This window comes from Callithrix jacchus, chromosome 5 (genome assembly GCF_049354715.1).
Source record: "Callithrix jacchus isolate 240 chromosome 5, calJac240_pri, whole genome shotgun sequence".
In the NCBI taxonomy this organism is placed as follows: Eukaryota; Metazoa; Chordata; class Mammalia; order Primates; family Cebidae; genus Callithrix; species Callithrix jacchus.
Window position 1 is genome coordinate 121,686,508 of NC_133506.1, and position 20,403 is coordinate 121,706,910.

Consider the following 20,403-nt stretch of genomic DNA (forward strand, 5'->3'; position numbering starts at 1 on the left):
CATTCATTCACTAGTCAACAAATATTTACTTAGTACTTACTCTTATCTTGACTGGTAGCCCAATTACCATACAATTTTGGGATAAATTTCTTTACTCATTTTGAAGTAATTTTGAAACATACTGGCATATACACTATCCCAAAGGTCCCTCCAGCAGCTAAGATACAAAAAGCAGCCTGGCACGGTGGCTCACACCTATAATCCCAGCACTTTGGGAGGCCGAGGCTGGTGGATCATGAGGTCAAGAGATCGAGACAATCCTGGTCAACATGGTGAAACCCCGTCTCTACTAAAAATACAAAAATTAACTGGGCATGGTGGTGCGCGCCTGTAGTCCCAGCTACTCGGGAGGCTGAGGCAGAATTGCCTGAACACAGGAGGTGGAGGTTGTGGTGAGCCGAGATCACACCATTGCACTCCAGCCTGGGTAACAAGAGTGAAACTCCGTCTAAAAAAAAAAAAGAAGTAATTTTTAAAATTTATTTATTACTAATAGAGATGAGGTCTTGATTTGTTTCCAAGGCTTGCCTTGAACTCCTGGGCTCAAGCCACCCTTCCACTTCGGTCTCCCAAAGTGCTAGGATTACAGGCACGAGCCACCATGCCCAGCCAAAAGAAATTTTTTTTCAAGTCTTTTCAATCTTACATACATTCGCGTTTCTTTAATGGAAATAACCTTAAGATTTATGGACTTGAAAAAAGAAAAAAAGACTTATCTTCATGATACTCTCCAAGTGTTCAAAATGATAAAATACTAGAAGATGATCAAGTAACTAGTTTTAAATGAAGCAATAAGTCATTTTACATATTAATTTTTAAACTATGTTTCGTAACTTACTGATGACATATTATAAAATATATGGTGCCAAATATGAGGCCCCAAAGTTACATGATTTTTTAAATACTTCACGGTTTGGTGAGAATGACTCAGATACATAAGAGAAAAAAAGAGTACTCTAACTGGTCATGATATTTTATCGGTAAAACAGATTACAGAGAAAACCAGCAACTATAAATGAACTGAAAGGAAAATACATTTTTTTCTTTTCTTTTTTTTTTTTTTTGAGACAGAGTCTTACTCTGTCACCCAGGCTGAAGTGGAGAGGTGCAATCTAGGCTCACTGCAACCTCCATCTCCAGGGTTCAAGCAATTCTCCTGCCTCAGCCTCCCAAGTAGCTGAGAGTACAAGTGCCTGCCACCATGCCCAGCTAATTTTTGTATTTTTAGTAGAGACAGAGTTTCACCAAGTTGACCAAGCTGGTCCTGAAAACTCCCGACTCAAGTGATCTGCCTGCCTCATCCTCCCAAAGTGCTGGGATTACAGGCTTAAGCCACCATGTCCTGCCAGAAAACATAATTTTGAATTAAATGAGATTATCACGTTTTTAGGAAACAGAGGAGATAAGAGGTGATAAGCAAAAAAGAACCAAAAAGTCAAAGAGAATGATTTATTTATGTAGGCATACTGAGCAATACATGTTTATAGTTTTACCTTTAATACAAAAAAATACTTATTTACTTAATGCATTTTAATTAACTACTTTATGGATTTAGGTTTTAAAAACACTAAAAGGTACTATGTGATTTTTAAAAATGTTTCAGTATTCCCCAAACTGCCTTAAAATAAAATTCTGTTATAGCAATTTCACTACAATAAATTACAAGGCACAATCCAAGTTAAGATAGATTTTTTATTATTTATTGATTGATTGATTTTTGAGACAGGGTCTCTAACTCTGTCACCCAGGCTGGAATGTAGTGGCACAATCTCAGCTCACTGTAACCTGTGCCTCCTGGGCTCTTGCCATCCTCCCACCTCAGGTTCCCAAGCAGCTGGGACTACAGGCTCGCACCACCATGTCCGGCTAATTTTTGTATTTTTGTAGAGACAAGGGTTAACCATGTTGCCCAGGCCACTTCTGAACCCCTGGACTCAAGCCATCAGCCAACCTCAGCCTTCCAAAGTGCCGAAATTAAAGGCGTGAGCCACCGTGCTAGCCAGATTTTTTAAAAATATAAAAAGAGTGGGATCTCACTATGTTGGCCAGGCTGGTCTCGAACACCTGGCCTCAAGCAATCCTTCCCCCTCAGCCTTCCCAAAGTGCTAGGATTATAGGTATGAGCCATCTTGTCTGGCCCAAAATAGATTTTTACTTAATTAAATTTTACATGAAATAAGTAAGTCTGCTGGGTTCAAATTTTTATATTTTTTAAGGTTGTAATTTTAAAAAAATTCTTTTGAAATTTACTTTCATTCCTCTTCTTTAAACTCCTTAAAGTGTTACAATTCTTTTTTTTTTCTTTTGAGACAGAGTCTTGCTCTGTTACCCAGGATAGAGTACAGGGGAGCAATCACAGCTCACTGCAGCCTCCACCTCCCAGGCTCAAACAATCCTACAACCTCAACCTCCTGAGCAGCTGGGACTATAGGTGTACACCAGCACCCCATGCTAATATTTTTATTTTTTGTAGAGATAGGGTCTTGCATATTGTCCATGCAGGAAAATGCTTTTAAACAGTAATTCTAGTTCCAAAGAAACAATTTAATGTGAATTTAATTAAGGCAAAACATAAAGCTTGGGTATTAGCAATGACTTATACCCAAGAGAAAATATCTTTCACTAGAGATTTCCTTTACCAGATATTCCCAAATGAGTACCATAATAAACATTTAGAGAAGTCATTAAGTGTGACTAATGGAATTATAAAAAAAAATAAACCCAGGCCGGACTTGGTGGCTCATGCCTGTGATCCCAGCACTTTGAGAGGCCAAGGTGGGTGGATCACCTGACATCGGGAGTTCAAGAGCAGTCTGACCAACATGGAGAAACCCCATCTCTACTAAAAGTACAAAAAATTAGTCAGGCGTGGTGGCGCATGCCTGTAATCCCAGCTATGAGAGAGGCTGAGGTAGGAGAATCGCTCCGACCCAGTAGCTGGAGGTTGCGATGAGCCAAGATCGTGCCATTGCACTCCAGCCTGGGCAACAAGAGTGAAACTCTGCCTCAAAAAAATATGTATATGTAATTCTCCATAAGCTTCTGTGTAAAAATATAGAGGCTACCACCAAGCATAGGAAATAACTCGGTCCTAAAGTTCAAATTATTTTAACTCTAAAAATGTTAAATGGAATTATGATTATTTTAATATAGTTCCACAAATGATGTCAAAGAATAGGACACTATACCAAATATTTAACAAAAACATCAGAAACTTCTTTTTCTGCTTCTAAAAAGAAAACACTGAAAATAAAAAACAAATTCCGCATTCTAAGGTAACTCAAAATACAAAGCCATTTTAAAGACAACTATTTTCCTGATTACAAAAGGATTCCCTGTATTATCATATTTTTTTGTTTGTTTGTTTTTGTTTGTTGTTTTTGAGACAGGGTCTCACTTTCTTACCCAGGATCAGTGTAGTAGCTCGACCACAGCTCACTGCAGCCACGAACACCCAGTTCGAGGTGCAAGTGATCCTCCACCTCATCTTCCCAAGTAGCTAAGACCACAGGCATGCGCCACCATGCCCAGCTCATTTTTTAATTTATTGTAGAGATGGACTCTTGCTATGTTGCCCAGGCTGATCTTGAACTCCTGGACCCAAGTGATCCTCCCACCTCAGCTTTCCAAAGTGCTGGAAATATAGGAATGAGCCACTGTACGCAGCCATAATCTGTTTATTATAGAAAAATGGAAAGATACTAGAAAGCACACACATACTTGGAACCCCATGACCCAGAAGAAATCTTTTTTCAATGCCTATTCTTTCTTCTAGGCACAATTGTATATGATTGTTTGTAATCTGATTTTTCATTTAGTAATATATAGTGAATTTTGTGGTCATTAAATATTGTTTTATAACATAATTTAAAAAGCGGAATAGTATTCCATTGGACAGCTATACAGAGGTGTAACAAATGATTTAGTTTACTAAACCTCCAATGCAAACATCAAGATTTTTTTCCAATTTATTGCTATTTTAAATAACACTGTAAGGAATATCCTTTCTTTCTTTTTTTTTTTTTTTTTTTTGAGACGAAGTTTCGCTCTTGTTACCCAGACTGGAGTGCAATGGCATGATCTTGGCTCACTGCAACCTCCGCCTTCTGGGTTCAAGCAATTCTCCTGCCTCAGCCTCCCGAGTAGCTGGGACTACAGGCACGCACCACCATGCCCAGCTAATTTTTGTATTTTTTAGTAGAGATGGGGTTTCACCTTGTTGACCAGGATGGTCTCGATCTCTTGACCTCAAGATCCACCCATCTCGGCCTCCCAAAGTGCTGGGATTATAGGTGTGAGCCACCGTGCCTGGCCTCAAGGAATATCCTTTCATACAAATCTTTAAATGTATTTCGGATTATGTCCTAGAATAAAATTCATCTAAATGAAACTACTAAGTCAAAGGGTATGCACTCTTTTAAGGCTCTCAATACATATATCAAACTGCCTTCCAAAAAAAGCACCAATTTTCATTCCAACCAATGAGTATGAAAGTCCAGTTCCCCACATTCCCGAGAAACACTGCTCTCATTTTTCAAAATTTTTAGTCTTCATAAATCTGTTAACTGAAAAGAACTGTCATTTTTATTCGCTTTCTTGATTTCTAGTGTGAGTGAACACTGTTTTATATGATTATCAGCTATTTGTATTACTTCTTTTGTTCATTTTCTATTATGGGAATCATCTTTTTCTTATTATTTATATAGATTATTTATATATTAAGAATATTTACTCATGTCGGGCGCGGTGGCTTAAGCCTGTAATCCCAGCACTTTGGGAGGCCGAGGCGGGTAGATCACAAGGTCAAGAGATCGAGACCATCCTGATCAACATGGTGAAACCCCGTCTCTACTACAAATACAAAAAATTAGCTGGGCATGGTGGTGCGTGCCTGTAATCCCAGCTACTCGGGAGGCTGAGGCAGGAGAATTGCCTGAACTCAGGAGGCAGAGGCTGCGGTGAGCCGGGATCGCGCCATTGCACTCCAGCCTGGGTAACAACAGCGAAACTCCGTCTCAAAAAAATAAAAATAAAAAAATTATATGCATTTTTCTGGTATTGCAAAGTCAAGGGATCTTGCTTCATCATCTCTTGGCATGTGAATTGCAGCCATGCCACTCAGGAAGCCAAATATTTTCTATTTTGTTTTGATACCTTCAACATGAGGAGAAAGGCCAATTTCCACATACATTACAATGAAATTAGTATTTTTACCTGATACTTAAACTCACTGCAAGAGAAACTATCTGTAAAACATGACTATACTCAGGGTTTTCATATATGCAGTCAGGCACCACACAATGATGTTTCAGTCAATGCTAGACCACATATATGACTGTAGTCCCATAAGATGATAATGTAGCTGAAAAATTCCTATCCCCTAGTGACGCTGTAGCCATCATAATGTTGCAATGCAATGCATGACTCACATGTTTGTGGCGATGCTGGTGTAAACAAACCCACTGCACTGCCAGTCATATGAAAGTCTAGTACATACAATTATGTGCAGTACATAATACTTGACAGTGATAATAAATGCCTATGTTACTGGTTTATGTATTTACTATACTTTTTATTGTTATTTTAGACTCTTCTCCTTCTACTTATATAAAAAAGGTAACTGTAAAACAGCCTCAGGCAGGTCCTTCAGGAGGCATTTTTATCACAGAGACGGCGGCTCCATATGCATTACTGCCCCTGAAGACCTTTCAGTGGGACAAGATGTGGAGGTGCAGGACAGTGATATTGATGACCCTGACCCTGTGTAGGTCTAGGTTAATGTGTGTTTATGTCTTCATGTTTAAGAAAACATTTTTAAAGTTTTGAAATTATTTTTAAAAGAAAAGCTAACAGAATAAAAACATACAGAAAGAAAATATTGTTGTACAGTTGTACACGTTTATGTTAAAGCTAAGTGTTATTACGAAAGAGTTTAAAAGTGTAAAAAAGTAAAAAGTTGGCCGGGCACAGTGGCTCACACCTATAATCCCAGCATTTTGGGAGGCCAAGGCAGATGGATCACCTGAGATCAGAAGTTCGAGACCAGCCTGGTCAACATGGAGAAAACCCATCTCTACTAAAAACACAAAAAATAAGCTGGATATGTTGGCACATGCCTATAATCCCAGCTACTTGAGAGGCTGAGGAAGGAGAATCTATTGAATCTGGGAGGCGGAGGTTGCAGTGAGCCCAGATTGTGCCATTGCATTCCAGCCTGCATGATAGGAGCGAGGCTCCACCTCAAAAAAAAAAAAAAGGTAAAAAATTTACAAAGTAAAAGCACTACAATATACTAATGTTAATTTATTATTGAAGAAAGAAACAATTTTCAAAATACACTTAGTGTAGCCTGCTAAGCAGGCAGTATTTATCAAGTCTACAGTAATGTCCTAGGCCTTCACATTCACTCACTGAGTTCCCCAGAGCAACTTCCAGTCCTGCAAGCTCCCTTCATGGTAAGTACCTCATACAGATTTACCACTTTTTATCTTTCATGCCATATTTTTACTGTACCTTCTTTAGATTTGTTTAGCTACACAAATTTACCCCTGTGTTACAATTGCCTACAGCATTCAATACAGTAACATGTTATACAGGTTTGTAGTCTAGGAGCAATAGGCTTTACCACACAGCCCAGTTGTGGAGTAGCGTCTGCCATTGAGGTTTGTGTAGGTACCCTCTATGATGGTCCCACAACGACAAAAACGCTTAAGGCAGTTCTTAGAACTTTGTCACCATGTACCACTAAGTCACACATGACTATAGTTACATAACAAACAATAACCAAAGAAAAATACAAAAAGAGGGACAATTTACATTGTATCCCTACATGTGAAATCTTCCCTACCTTTTAGGGTAAGAATCTAGTATCCAGTTCTCACTATACATAGCTCTCCCTCACTTTCTATAGAAATGAGGTAGGAGTCTCACCTTCCCAGCATCAGAAACAGATCTCAAATCCTGAAAATAAATTCACAGGACTGGATTGTTTCATTTTGTAAAGAGCTGTAGATTTCTGTAGATCTCTAACTTGCTGCTTTTCCTGAATCTAAAATGTCACCAAAAGATTTTTAGAAACATCAAAAAAAAAAAATAGAATTAGCATTATTTCTAACAGAACATTTTACCTATTTAAAACTATTAATATATTGTAGAATAAATGCTATATCACAAAGCTGATGAATTCCAATTTTTAGTACTTTAAGAGATTAAGTGTTCAAGTTTCTTTTTATAAAGGCTACAATGACATGTATGAATGTAGCTTAATATTTAACCCAGGTTAGATTTTTTTTAAAATTTATTTAAAATAAGAATTTTTTTTTAAATAAAGACGGGGTTTCACCGTGTCGGTCAGGCTGGTCTTGAACTCCCGACCTCAGATGATCCGCCCACCTTGGCCTCCAAAGTGTTGGCTTATAGGCGTGAGCCACCATGCCCAGCTTCAGGTTAGAGTTTTTAAAATCCCACTCCTCCAAAAACAGTGGCTTGCCACTAGCTACAGTGTCTGAATTTTATTTATTTATTTACTTACTTACTTACTTACTTACTTACTTATTTATTTTGAGACGAAGTCTTGCTCTGTCGACCAGGCTGAAGTGCGATGGTGTGATGTCAGCCCACTGCAACTTCCGCCTCCCAGGTTCGAGAGATTCTTCTGCCTCAGCCTCCCAAGTAGCTGGGATTACAGGCGTGCACCACCACACCCAGCTAATTTTTGTATTTTTAGTAGATCTAGAGTTTCCCTATGTTGGCCAGGCTGGTCTCCAACTCCTGACCTCACGTGATCCACCTGCCTCGGCCTCCCAAAGTGCTGGGATTACAGGCGTGAGCCACCGTGTCCGGCCTAGGCTCTGAATTTTAGACAATAAAAAATAGTTTTTCACAAACTTTTTAACTTACTCTCACCTAAAGGCTGGAAAACCCCAGTGAAGCCTTTTAAAACTCATCAGACATAAAAAAAAGAAACAGTTTTAATTGCAGGATCTCACTGACACAAACATAGGGAAATTCTGAGTTATAGATACCTCACATTAAGCTTTTTCCACTGACATTGTAACTTCTGTCAACATTCAAAGAAAATTCAACCCTGGTCAAAGGTGACAGTTAACAATCCTGGAAGCTAACATCCTCTGTTTATTTGAACAAGTTTATACTCTCTGCACCGGGTATTGAAGTTCTTCTTGTCTGTGACTTGATCTCCCAAAGTCAAATCACTATGCTTTAGGGTTGTGAATTCTGTCTCCAAGACTCAACTTCACAATCTACTCCCAAGGAAAAGTGCTGACAGAAAGTAAGCATCATAAATGAACAGAAAAAAAAAAATTCTGAGAGTATTTTTTAAGGGCCTTTGCAGAGCTCTAGACACACAATAGTTCAGTTGCATTAAAAATTAGTCCAAATAAGCTGGGTGCAGTGGCTCACCCTTGTAATCCAGCACTTTGGGAGGCTGAAGCGAGCGTATCACAAGGTCAGGAGTTCGAGACCAGCCTGGCCAACATAGCAAAACCCTGTCTCTATTAAAGAGATAAAAAATTAGCTGGGCATGGTGGCACACACCTGTAATCCCAGCTACTTGGGAGGCTGAGGCAGGAGAATCACTTGAACCCAGGAGGCGGAGGTTGCGGTGAACCGAGATTGCACCACTGCACTCCAACCTGAGCAACAGAGTGAGACTCCATCTAAAAAATAAATAAATAAATAATGATAATAAATTAGCCCAAATAAGTAAAATTCTTAAATCTATCTCAGAAATCATGACTAATAGCTCTAAAAAGCTTCAATAAAACAAGAATAGGACCAGAAATCCCCTCAAAATAAAGCTGTAAATAGAATGAATTGCACGGCTGAGTTCTTGGTAGAGACGCGTATGTCAACATGAACCTACTACACTGGCACGAATCATCCTTTGGTTTGTAAACAGAGGCCAAGGAGACAGCTTATAGCTCTTCTTCTGTGATGTATATGGTAATGCTAGGGGAAGAACAAAAGACAACTTATCATAAAAATTAAGACTTTCTCTGCTTTAATATAATTTCCACCAGAATTATATACTCTAATTGGAAAAATATTTATAACCATCTTCATCAACGGTAAAAAAATCCTAAACATATAAAAATATTCTCTATTCAAAAACCAATAAAAGTCCCTTTTGGAACACAAATAAAGAAATAGAAGCCTGAAAGAAAGAAAATGTCTTATAACAAAGCGGCAGTGGCCGGCTCGCCTTTGCCGTACACTAGTTAGGGATGCAGCTAGCAATGGGACCTTGGACAAGTTACTTAACTTCTCTGTGGTCATTTCTTCATCTTCCGTCTAGGAATCATACCCACTCCTCTGAGAATCACGAGTTAAAACATGGCAAGAGCTGAAAACAATGTCTGTCAGTGGACAGTAAGCATTAGGTCATATTTTTATTATCTTCATACTTGAAGGCATGGGAACATTTTCTCAAACTCTGGGTTTTGAACATAATTTGAAGGACTTGCTAATTGTCTGCTCACTACTTGAAAGGTGGCATCATAATGATTAGATACATAATCAGAACATCTTCCCAGGTGAGCCACATTAAGCAGAGCTCTAGCCCAGAATGATGAACAGTTATTTTTAATATAAATCATGGATGTGGCTGTTACTGGCAACTCTGGCCTGATTTCCCATATGCAAAGAAATCCCCTACCAGGGGAAAACAGACAATATTAGAAACCTGTTGGGTTTGTCCTGTTATCATTACAGGGTAAAGCCAAATTCACATTTACTAGCCTGATGGGCATTAAAAATATTAGTCACAAAATTAATCCCAACAAATAACAAGTGATTGGCTCATTGATGTATTTCCCCTCGTCTTCCCCAGCCTTTCTCTAACGAGTCAGAAAGGAAAGTTTTCATATTTTCTGAGAATCTCATTACTGCTCTCAAACTATGCTCTATATCTTAGTATAATTTTAAAAATGAGTCAGCACAAGCATCTCAAAAAACTAGCATAGAATATGAAGCTTTTTCTCTTCATAATAGAAAGGTGCAAAAATTTTTTTAAAGGTTATTCAGGGTGCCAAAGGTAACTGAAGAATATATGAAGAGTGTATGCTGTAGTAGGTTTTGCAAGCTAGCTTCCAAAAGTAAGTCAAAGAAGATAAATGTTCTTTATCAATCCATGCAGGTATTCATCATTCACCATTCTCATCCATGTGAAAATGGACATTGTTATTATGAATAAACCTAAAGAAGAAAACATCCTATATGTGACAAATTACAACTTCTCAACTTCTCGTTTCTTGAACATTGGCGCACCAGAGGAATGGGAAGTCAAGATACTCCAAGCATTAACTTCATTTGCAAATTGCATTGTACAAAACTGTGCACTACGCTCAGGCAACACTACTCTTAGCAACGTCATTTACTAAATGAAAAGTCAGAAGAGGTAAACTCCCCCTAAACTTGAAACACATCTGAATGTTGGTTCAATTAGGAGTCTATTTAGTCATTACACTGCTTAGAATAAAGTAAGTTAAAGGCAAGGAAAAGAACATTTGCTTTAATCATCAAAACAATCTATACATATTTCTCAAGGTTCCATTTAACTCATTTTCCAACGTTTTTACTAAAAGTGACCGACCACTTATAAGTTATCTGCGAGAGTCAGGAAAGTTTTAAGGCTGAAGGTGATTCCTCCTGAGCTCTGCTAAATTTCTCCTCGTTCTTAATTCTTTTTCATGACACTGCGTATGGCTTTTAGGCTAGTCCAGAAAGATGGCTATCATTCCTACTTCATGTAATATATGGGATTCTTTCTCACGTAAACCTAGGGCAACTCCTCTTTGAAGCACCGACATTCAAGGCTCTACATAACGTTTCAACTCTATCTTACTGCTGCACATTTTCCAAGTACCTGCGAGGAAACGAGAGCAGCACCTCCATTTTTTTGCTAATTGCGTTTTCGTTGCTCTTCTAAACTTCTTGCAAGGCTGTTAAACCTTGAAGAGAGTTAGGGAAAGACAAGAACATCTTGCCTTCCAGACTGGGTATTCAGGCTTCACTCAGTAAAGCTGTCATGGAGTAGCGCCACGGGTCACAGACAAACCACATGGCATCTGATGTTTGCCTTTATAAATTTAAAATTAAAATGTGACACTACAAGAAGGTTAACATGTGGACCTAATTTTGAAAATACAAACAGGAAGCACCCCCACCCCAATATTACCATTTAAAAAAAAAGGAAACCAAACCTCAAAGATACCTTCCAAGGAAGTCATGGGTGTGACCCAAACTAACGAAAGTAATAAAACATCATTTAAACTCTGAAACCACTCAAAGTGAGGGTCTCATTCAACCCGCTAAAAATCTAACACCTGTAAATGACTCTTCTAAACAGTATGGATTTGGATGTGTAAAATCTTCTCCAAACTGGCATAGCTCTCCAGTAGCAGAGGATCATTATTAACAAAAAACATCCAATGTCAAGATTTTACTTCAGGCCAGGCGCGGTGGCTCACGCCTGTAATCCTAGCATTTTCGGAGGCCAAGGTGGGTGGATCACCTAAGGTCAGGAGTTCAAGACCTGCCTGGCCATCATGGTGAAACTCCATCTTTTTCTTTAAAAAAAAAAAAAAAAGATTTTACTTCAAATAAGGCCATTATAATTAAGAGTGAACATAATTTTTTTTAATTTTATTTTCAAGTTGGCCACTCCTGGAAAGTGAACACAATTTCTAAAAAATGTTTATCACTATGATGCTTACAACTTAAATTTAAGTACAAAAACTGGCTGATTGATGGAAACTACATTGTTTAAATTTGACTTTCTTATTCCCAGAAGTAAGTATAAAACTGTTGTGTTTTCAACATTGCAGGGGGAAAAAAATGATTTTAGAAGAGTTCTATTCACGAAGCTCAGAATTTATTTTTTTCCTTTAAATACCACACATTTGAAGTGCTAACTTTTAAGCATTATTTTTATTAAGTGCCACAGTTAAAGTATTTTGATACTTTAGCAAATAAATAAAAGGATATTCTTCTGGAGTTCAGCAACCTGGAACTGCCACAGAGCTTTTTAAAAGATTAAGTTTCAAATTACCAGAAAAATCATATAAACTAGGGTTATTTTGCTTCCTTTTGTAGGAATAATGTGGTAATCTACACTCTTAATACAAAGGGAAAAAATGTGTCACAGATAGAATGTCCAGAAATCTGTGAGTAACTTTATGACATACAGACATGTTTGTAGGGCAGGAAAATAGTTAGGCTTCCTTTGATTCCACCTGCAACCTGTATCTAATCTTGAGCATGTTATTTACCTACTTAAAACATATTTCTTTTTACAATAAGACTACCTGTGTCACCTACATAACAACAAGCCAAATAAACCACAACCAATGGATTCGTAATATATAAGCCTAACACAAATTACCGGTGATTTGAATACTAACAATACTATGATACGAAAAAACTTGACCTAAGTATCAAAAGGTAATAAATGGCAACTTTAGTCTTGATGCGGCTTTTACATATGTAAATGACATAAAAACAATCAACTGAAAGGAAGAAAATGGAGATGAGATGAAAAGTCAGAGCAGGATAGGAAGTGTTGACCAAAATATTTATGTTGTAACACTCCAAACGATGATAGCACATTTTTCTCCTATTATCATACATATTATGAAGTACACACTTAAGAAACATATCCACCTTCAATTTCTTAACACAATCCATATTAATATCCTGTTGGCAAAAAAAACAAGTACTGAAAAGGTGAGAACTAATGAGAAGATGGGCCAATGTATTTACTTGGGTATACAGCAAAGATTTTGCACAGAGTTTAGCTCCAAGTTGTGCAATAACCAAACTGCTGGTGAAAGAAATCAACATTTTCTTTTTTCTGATGATTTGCTTTACAAAAAAAAAAAAAAAAGTCTCTCCATTCCTGCCCTGTGTCTCAACCTGGAGCTTAAAATTTCATCTTCCAGAGGCTACAGTAGAAAACAAGCCACCTACTAGATAATGCACTTACCTGACCCACGGTGTGGTGTTATTTTAATTAAACGTAACAGATATCACAAATTTCCACATAGGAAGTTTTTCTTAAAATCACTAGCTCCTTCTCTCATTTAGCCCTGTCCATTCTAACAGCTGTGATCTTCCATGAGACAGAAACTGGTACCCAAATGAATAAACAAACAACCCGAAGCCTTAAAATAAAATCAATCAATAAGATTCTCCTCATTTGAAATGATCAGTACCAATCCAATATTTATAGTGTGACAAAATGAAATTTTAAAACATGAAAGGCACACTCAATAAAATACATCCTCACCTAGGAACTGACAGGGAACTAATATAACGCAATATAATCTAAGCAAATGGACACTAACAGAATGTTGGGGAAAGAGGCAAAGTTCTGTGATCTTAATCGAATTATAACAAAATTATTTGAAATAATGTAGACCCAACAGCTGAAAGCTTATTATGACCCAGGCGGCTATCCAACAGCTCTGGAAACCTAAGCTACAAGCAGACCATAAACACCACTTGAAGACTGAAAAAAATGACATAAGCCTAAGTATGATATTCGGTGTCAAGCTGGCCCTTTTAAAGGGCATTCCCTGAGGGCACTGCCGAGAAAATGTATGGAACTGCATCTAGACGGAGAACTATACACTGCTTGGTGCTTTGGGAAGAGCATGAATCGACCGTTCAACAATCATGTCACCTGAGCAGGACATTTATTCCACCTATCTGGGCCTCAGTTTCCTCATTTGTACAATAAAAGAATGTGGCATCATCGCTGGGTTCCTTTCCAGCTCTAACATTCTTTGACCCACTTTTGGCACAATCATTTATGTGATAGAAGGTATGGCGGGATCACAGGGCCCGAGAAGAAAAGAACTGACCCTGGCTCTTTGGGAAACAGAGAATCCGTATCTCTTTTAGCCTTTAAAATTCTTGTGGTTTTCATTAATTCCGTCTTCCTAAAAGCTGGCACTTGTTTTTCCTCTTTGCCTTTTCCATCACTGCTGGCTACAAGTGTTTGCAAACGCCTCTTGCTCCACTCAAGTTCTTTCCTCTTTGATCACCCTGACCATCTTGCCAGATTCCTTTAGCCTCAGACCAGCTTTTATGATACAACAACTCCCCTTCGACTCTCCATATCTACCCCCGACACCAGGAGCACTTTTAACCCTTTACCCCTGGCTGGAAAGAAAAAGCACATTGCACCCCACGGCCACACGCACAAGCCCAGGCCTCGCGGGTCCCTATGTGGGGATCCTGCCCCCTCAGAGTCGTATCGAAACGTTCGTATTTGTTGTCTTGACTCCTTATAAGGCCCTGTTTCTTGAAGCTTTGCTAACGCCCCCCACCGCGCCAGGCACCCCCGCAGGTTCATCTCATTCCTGGGAGTCCCGGCACCGCTCTTGAAAAAAGAAGTTAAAGCAAGGAGACGGCTGGGGCTATTCGGAATTGCATCGTTAAGGTGTGAGGCGGCTGACAGCAGCCCCCTCAGCTCCTAGGGGTCGGCGCGGGGTCCTCACACACCCACTCGGGCACACGCGCACACAACCTTAAAAGCGCACGCCCCCCGCAGCGCCTCGGCATCCTCACGCCCCCCTCGCGCGCCCCGCATCGCTCCCACCCTCCCCGGCAGCCCGCCCGGACCCCCTCTCCCCGTGCGCGCCCCTTGCCCAGCGCGCAGCCACCGCGGCCCGGGAGAGATGGCGGCGGCGCGGCACTGCCGGGCGGCTGGGCGACTAGAGAGCGGGCCCCACCCGGGCTGGCTCCTCGGCCTGGCTCCCCCGACCCCGGGCCCAGGGCTCGCCTGCAGCTCCTACCTCGCTTGGCCCCTTGGGCGTTCGCGGCTGCTCCGGCCCCGCTGTCTGGCTCGCCCGCCCGCCCGCTCGCTCGCTCCCTCCCTCGGCCGGGCCGCCGCGAGGAGTCGCCTGCGTTGTCCCCGCCCGGGGTGACGGCTCCGGCCGCGGACTCTCCTCCCGCCGGGGCCCGCGGGGGCGCGCGCGCCGCTCGCACGCGGAGGCCCGGAGACGCGCGCCGCCGGCTGCCCGGCGCGCGCTCCGCTTCCTGGTTCCGCCCCACGCGCGCTCGCCAGCCCTGGGCCCCTAGTGCCTGCTCCGCGGCCGTCTCGCAGGGACCGGACCTCCCTCGGCGCACCCAGGGTGGCGACGCGCTCGGCGGGACCGGGGTCGGCGCCGCGTGCACCCCCTTTCTGCGGAGGTGGGGGTGTCTTCCCCGCTTGGCGCCCCAGCGGGCCCCGCGCCAGAAGCACATGCTGCTTTGTTTGGGTTGGGTCGACCACCACTAGCAGGGCAAGGGCGCACTGTCGTGGTATTGTTGATTGGCCCCCTCTGCGGTCCGCCCACCTCCCTCCCTGGGAGCCCAGGCCTGTGTTCCGGGTCCTCTCCCTCCCAGGCCGAGGTCAGAAGTCCACAGCAATCCAGATCAATAATTATCCTGAGTTTGCCCCAGGAGGGCGTCTCAGCTGGGGCTTCCCCCGCCTGCATGGGCACGGCAGGAGTTCACATTCGCCCAGGCCGAATGCACCTGTCCGCTGTTACAGGGTGAACCTACGGGGGACGGGGTACCTGGGGCCAGTTCCCTTCCTGGGGAAATCTGGCAGGCTCCCACTACTCAGAGTTGCGGGAGGGACCGCTGTCTTCTGAGAAGAAAGAATAAGCAGGGTCACCTCTAGGATCCAAGGGAAGAGGGTCTCCCAGATCCTTTCCATGTACTGGGAGGGAGTTGCGATGTGTGGGAAGCCAGCCTGAGTAACCCACTCTCCTCCCTCTGCTACTTCTCTCTCCCAGAGCTGGCCAGCGGTTTCCCTGGCAACCCTCCAAGGGTTAGCACTAAAGCAAGACATAGGAAAGCTCCAGAAGCCCAGCTGCAGGGGGCAAAAGAGAGAGAGAAGGACCCCTCCCAGCCCCACTCAGACACACACAGCTGCCCTGTGTGTATGCAAAATGTTCGTGTCCAGAGATGGCCCAGAGCTGCACGTTCTCCCATCATCCTCCCTGGGTAGCTCTTTCCAGCCGCCTTCTCTTCACCTCCAGAATGACACCAGCCACAAAGGTCTCCAGCTGGTTAAAAAGCTTTTCTCCCTTACACAGGCCACTGCTCCAGTACCACACTCTGGGCCAACACCTGGCACAGTACTTTCACAGAGTAGGTTCAGGGAGCTTGGAGGCCAGAGCAGGAAGCAGGAAGCAAGATGGATGCACCAACCAACGCTGAGCTCTCTGGCAACCTCCCTGACAGTCAACTGCCCATGATGTTTTGACACTCAGGCGCCCCATGTTCTCCATGTTTCTCTTCCTTTTTTCTTTTTTTTTTTTAAGACGGAGTCTCTATTGATTGCCCAGCCTGGAGCTCAATGGTGTGATCTCAGCTCACTGCAACCTCCACCTCCTGGGTTCAAGTGATTCTCCTACCTCAGCCTCCCGAGTAACTGGGATTACAGGTGTGAGCCACCACATCTGGCTAATTTTTGCATATTTTTAGTAGAGATGGGGTTTCACCGTGTTGACCAGGATGGTCTCGAACTCCTGACCTCGTGATCCACCTGCCTCAGCCTCCCAAAGTGCTGGGATTACAGGCGTGAGCCACTGCGCCTGGCCCATGTTTCTCTTGTGAGCTTTCATCCCTGCACACATGCTGTTCCCTCTGTCTGGAAGGTCCTTCTGCCTTCTTGATGCCTGCCTTTCCGTGACACTTGTTCCAGGCAGCATGACCTCCCTCCTTGTTTCCCACCACGTTGTTCATGCTTCTATTACAGCACTTCTTGTGTTGAGGGACAATTTCATGCTTGCATGTGTCTCTATCCCCAACGGCAGACATAATATTCCATTCACTTTAAATCCCCCCACTCGTGCTCAAGCCCGAACAGACAATAAATATTTTTGGAACAACTCCTGTGCTTTAGGAATGGACATGGAGGCTACAAGGTCTATGCAGTCATTAAGAGTACAGGATCCATCCCAGTGTGGTGACTCACATCTGCCGTCTCAGCTACTGAGGAGGTTAAGGTCGAGGGATCACTTGAGCCCAGGAGGTCAAGGGTGCAAGGATTTTTTTTTTTTTTTTGAGACAGACTCTCACACAAAAAAGTGTGGTCTCACAAAAAAAGGTCTCATGGTGCGGTGGCACAATCACAGCTCCAGGCAACCTCCTGGGCTCAAGCAATCCTCCTGCCTCAGACTCCTGAGTAGCTGAGACCACAGATGTGCACCACCACTCCCTGATAATTTTTTAAAATAATTTGTAGGCCAGATGCGGTGGCTCATACCTGTAATCCCAGCACTTTGGGAGGCCGAAGTGGGCAGATCATGAGGTCAAGAGATTGAGACCATCCTGGCCAACAGGATGGTGAAACCCTATCTCTACTAAAATTACAAAAATTAGCTGGGTGTGATGGCACGCAACTGTAGTCCCAGCTTCTAGGGAGGCTGAGGCAGAAGAATTGCTTGAACCTGGGAGGCGGAGGTTGCAGTGAGCTGAGCTCTCGCTACTATACTCCAGCCCGGTGACAGAGCAAGACTCCATCTCAGAATAAGTAAATAAATATAAATAATAATAATAATTTGTAAAGACAGGGTCTCACTATATTGCCTGGGCTGTTCTAGAACTCATGGCTCAAGGAATCCTCCCTGCTCAGCCTCCCAAAGTGCTGGAATTACAGTTGTGAGCTGCTGTACCCAGCCTGAGGCTGTAGTGAGCTGTGATTGTGCCACTGCTCTCCAGCCTGGGTGACAGAGTGAGACCCTCTCTCAAAAAAAAAAAAAGTACAGGTTCTCAAACAAGACTCAATTCCTTGAGCCAGGTAAGTTTCATGCATGTTTCCCTCTATCTCCTGGTTTGTAGTGTGGTGATAGAGATACTACCTACGTCAGATGGCTGTGAGAAGTAAGTGTTCACTACATGTAAGGGCTTTACTGTAAAGCACTGTATAGCAGTTAGCTATCACTGTGGTACTTAGTCGCAGCTGAGACGAATACCCCTCTTCCCAAGACCTGCCAAGGTCCAGGGCTCAAGTCAGCTGGTGTGCGGCAGCTGCAGGGTGCTAGTTTAAATGTCCTGAAGGGTGGGGGGAATACCTTTTGATTCTTGCATCTCTGGGCTCATCTCTGACTGATTATCATCAGGCATCAAGGTAGGCCTGGCTCGGTATGTACAGACGCCGAGGACAGAATGTTCTGGGTGACTTCTGCAGCATAACAGAATGTTGGCATCCCGGGATGGGAAGAAGGTCTGACACCTGCTTCTCTGCTTGACAGTTCTGGTGGGGTGAGATCCTCTTCTTCTAGGCCTCAGGGACATATTCCCCTAAATTGAGGGGACACCAGATTAAGCCATGACAGAAAGAAAGAAACTGAACAGGAAGCTAGGATTCTGAAAGACCCCAAGTCCAACCTGGAGAGAATGAACCAAGTAGGTACTTGGAGATGCAGCGATGTCCACTGGAGGGTCTCATCCCTTTGAGCACTGGCCTGACCCAGGAGAGAGGCTTTGGGGGAAGAGCCTGGAAGTCTGGTCCACAACCCTTGTCCACATGTGCCCCTGCTCCCAGCCAGGACTGCCTGCAGCCTCCTCCCCTCTCTCATGGGTGAACACATGGCTCTCTGTGGGGCCGCCCCCCTACTTCACATCCTCCCTCACTCCTGCCCCAGAGATCATGAGGCCATTTTCTGTCAACTTCATTGAAGCCACAACCACAAACCCCTCTGGCTAGAAACCAGAGACCCGTTACTGAGACTTCCCTCCTACATCCCAGGAGTCCGGCTGACCCTGAGCGACCACCAGCCACGCATTTGCTAAAAAAGGGCACTTCTGTAGACATCCCTTTTTCCATATGGGGATGAGTCTTTCCATAGGTGGATAGGTCAGTACAGGAGCCTAAAGCCACGGGGAGAAGGTACGGGCCACTCAACAGAGAGGAAGGTGGAACCCCAGTTCTCCAGGGCCTCAGAACGGAGTGACCACAGTTTAGAACGGGCTCTGTGGTTTGGGAGGGGCTCTGTCAGTGCCCTGGCTTACTTCTGTCAGAGCATTGGTGGTGAAAAGTTAGATCTGGTTCTAAATCCCAGCTCTGCTAACTTACTAGCTGTGTGGCTTTGGTCTAGGTACTTAACGTCTCTGAGGACCTCAGTTTCCCCTTAAGTGTAAGTCATAGTTTGGAGGTAAAGTGTTTTAAATGCACAGAATCCTTCTAAATCCATTTAAATGCACAAAAGCCCCTAGCAACTGTTGTTGTCCCTCCAGAAGGGCCCTGGGGACAGGAAAGGGCAGAGACTAACTTCACCACATACCCTTTAAAAAATCTCTTGTGGCCAGGTGCAGTGGCTCATGCCTGTAATCCCAGCACTTTGGGAGGCCAAGGCACGCAGATCATGAAGTCAAGAGATTGAGACCATCCTGACCAACATGGTGAAACCCCATCTCTACTAAAAATATAAAAATTAGCTGGGCATGGTGGTGCATGCCTGTAGACCCAGCTACTCAGGAGGCAGAGGTAGGAGAATTTCTTGAACCCAGGAGGCAGAAGTTGCAGTGAGCCAAGATCATGCCACTGCACTCCAGCCTGGTGACAGAGTGAGACTCCTCAAAAAAAGAAAAGAAGCTGGGTGCAGTGGCTCACACATGTATTCCCAGCAATTTGAGAGGCTGAGGCAGGCGGATCATGAGGTCAAGAGGTCGAGACCATCCTGGCCAACATGGTGAAACCCCGTCTCTACTAAAAAATACAAAAATTAGCTGGGTATGGTGACATGCACCTGTAGTCCCAGCTACTCGGGAGGCTGAGGTAGGAGAATTGAACCCATGAGGTGGAGGTTGCAGTGAGCTGAGATTGCACCACTGCACTCCAGCCTGGCGCCTGGCGACGGAGCGAGACTCTGCCTCAAAAAAAAAAAAAAAAAAGAAAGAAAAGAAAAGAAAATCTTTTGTTACAAAATACATGTCCTATGTGCAGGTACTGTCTATTAAAACATTAGTAAAATGGACAATTTTTTATAGGAAAAAGGAGAGTATTTGTGAAGGCAACGAAGAACTGTGCCTGGCACTCGATAAAAGAGCATTTTCTCTCTTTCTTTCCCTCAGCCCAATCCCAGTCAGTGTGCTGGGCCAGGAGGGAGCTGGTGCTTTGTCACATGAAGGGGAGGGGAGAGAACAGAGGGATGGATGTGCAGGTGCGTGAGTGAGGACAGCCTCACACGCCCGCTCTCAGTCTGGCTCTTGTGTGCCTCACCGATTTGGGCTCCCTTCCAGCTGGAGCTAAAGGCTAAAGGGTTGGCTCTCTGCAAAACCCAAGGATCCTCTGACCCCGCCTCTTGGGACAGGGTCACTGGCCTCTCTGCACCCAGAGTCCTGGGACGAAGCAGCATTATCCAGGGAGGGTGGGGCAGATGC

At 43.3% G+C, this 20,403-nt stretch overlaps 1 protein-coding gene across 5 annotated transcripts in view; it reads right to left on the minus strand.

Moving 5' to 3' along the window:
• STAT5B (signal transducer and activator of transcription 5B) overlaps nt 1-20,403 on the minus strand; it is a 91,833-nt gene that overhangs the window by 64,918 nt on the left and 6,512 nt on the right. For 4 of the 5 annotated variants that reach the window (XM_035301561.3, XM_035301559.3, XM_078374427.1 and 1 more), the window contains exon 1: nt 14,820-15,008. The gene's annotated coding sequence lies outside the window, so the exon portion shown is untranslated. Of the gene's footprint in view, nt 1-14,819; nt 15,009-18,092; nt 18,322-20,403 lie in introns of those variants that run through there. The other variant, XM_054257106.2, reaches the window with a different exon arrangement.